Genomic DNA, 2479 nt, shown 5'->3' with positions numbered 1-2479 from the left:
TACAAACGTTTCATTAAGAGATTTTACTGTGACTTAATATCGTACAGATAAACATAAATAAAAATAAGAGATTTGTAGAACTACGCAATACGTTGCACAGAATCTTCCAAACAGTATATCATTATTTACATGTTTTAAGTATGGTATAACCTGAAGTGTCGGAGATCCTATGTAACTTATTGCATTATCTTATTTATATAGCAAGTCTATATATGCCTGCCTGTATGATGGGTCATCACAAATCCCCCAATGAAACATTTGTAGATATACCATTAAATGCATTTTTTTGTTTTATTATATAATATATAATTCATATTTAACTGTGGAACGCGAAGTAAAGCAATAAATAATTGCATAAAAATATTGGGTTAAAAGTCCCTTTTGGATAAAAAGAAAGTCGAAGGCTACCTGTGCGACTCGAACCCACATCTTCTATAAACATGGCAGACGTTCTTTCATTGGGCCAAAGCAATCTTTCAAAACTCCCTATCCATTTTCGAAGCTTTGTTCCAGTGATATCCTCCAATATTATCATGCCAGTTTTGTTTCCGTCTCACTCATACACACAACAATCTCTGCACATATCGAGTAAACATTATTGACCCTCAATCCACCCCACTTAAACATGAATGCCTATTTCTTTATTACCCACAAGGGGCTAAACATAGGGGGGACAAACAAGGACAGACAAACGGATTAAGTCGATTACATCGACCCCAGTGCGTAACTGGTACTTAACTTATCGACCCCAGTGCGTAACTGGTACTTAACTTATCGACCCCAGTGCGTAACTGGTACTTAACTTATCGACCCCAATGCGTAACTGGTACTTAACTTATCGACCCCAGTGCGTAACTGGTACTTAACTTATCGACCCCAGTGCGTAACTGGTACTTAATTTATCGACCCCGAAAGGATGAAAGGCAAAGTTAACCTCGGCGGAATTTGAACTCACAACGTAACGACAGACGAAATACGGCTACGCATTTCACCCGGCGTGTTAACGTTTCTGCCAGCTCGCCGCCTACTTAAACATGAATACCACCAAATTAAAACCAATAGGACTACCTTAACTGTTTGACTTCACCATCACTGAAGGATCCCTCCTTGCCAACACTCATCCTCAACGTAGCAAATATTGTATCTCAAAGGACATGCTTTGCTCTTCAGAGCAAGAAAATACATAACTCAGAATAATTACTAACCTTCAACAACACAGCGCTCCTCCTACATCTGAGATGGTGCTATAGCTACACGCTCAGATATCCTAGACCGCATCCTAAGAAAGGTCATCTAACTGATTAAACTGAAGTCATTCACAAACGCAATCCGACCTCTGTCCCAGAGAGACGCAATTCCCTCTCTCAGCACCTTCTTCAGTGTTATACGCTTTCCCTCTCTCAGCCCACTTTCACTCGTATACTCTCGACTCACTCGTTTCTCCTCTTCTCACCACTCAAATTTTATCAACCCTCGCAGCTCCGTACTAATCACTACCTTTCCAGAAAGTCGCCTTCTGAAATCTCCTCCCTGCAAATGTTTTCGTGCAGCCGTTGATTTGCAACAGTTTAAGTAGAAGGTCAACGGCATCAACCTTTATCGATTTCAGAGGACCTGCGAAGTCCCCTACAGAACAAATTATAAAAAAATAAATAAATAAAATGAAATAAAATAAACTTCATTTACGACTAAGTTGAGTGGCTCGCTGCATTTAAAAAAATATATTTTATAACACGCACGCACACACACATACACGCTCACACGCACATACACACACATACGTTCACACGCACATACACACACATACGCTCACACGCACATACACACACATACGCTCACACGCACATACCCACACATACGCGCACACGCACATACACACACATACGCTCACACGCACATATACACACATACGCTCACACGCACATACACACACATACGCTCACACGCACATACACACACATACGCTCACACGCACATACACACACATACGCTCACACGCACATACACACACATACGCTCACACGCACATACACACACACATACGCTCACACGCACATACACACACATACGCTCACACGCACATACACACACATACGCTCACACACACATACACACACATACGCGCATACGCTCACACGCACATACGCACACACATACGCTCACACGCACATACACACACATACTCTCACACACACACATACGCTCACACGCACATACACACACATACGCTCACACACACACACAACACACACTCACACACACACAACACACACACACATACACACACATACGCACACACACACAACACACACTCACACACACATACACACACACATATAGACACACATACGCTCACACGCACATACACACATACGCTCACACGCACATACACACACATACGCTCACACGCACGTACACACACATACGTTCACGCGCACGTACACACACATACGCTCACACGCACATACACACACATACG

The sequence above is a fragment of the Octopus sinensis genome, linkage group LG21 (assembly GCF_006345805.1).
Source record: "Octopus sinensis linkage group LG21, ASM634580v1, whole genome shotgun sequence".
In the NCBI taxonomy this organism is placed as follows: domain Eukaryota; kingdom Metazoa; phylum Mollusca; class Cephalopoda; order Octopoda; family Octopodidae; genus Octopus; species Octopus sinensis.
Note: the sequence above shows the minus strand (reverse complement) of the source record.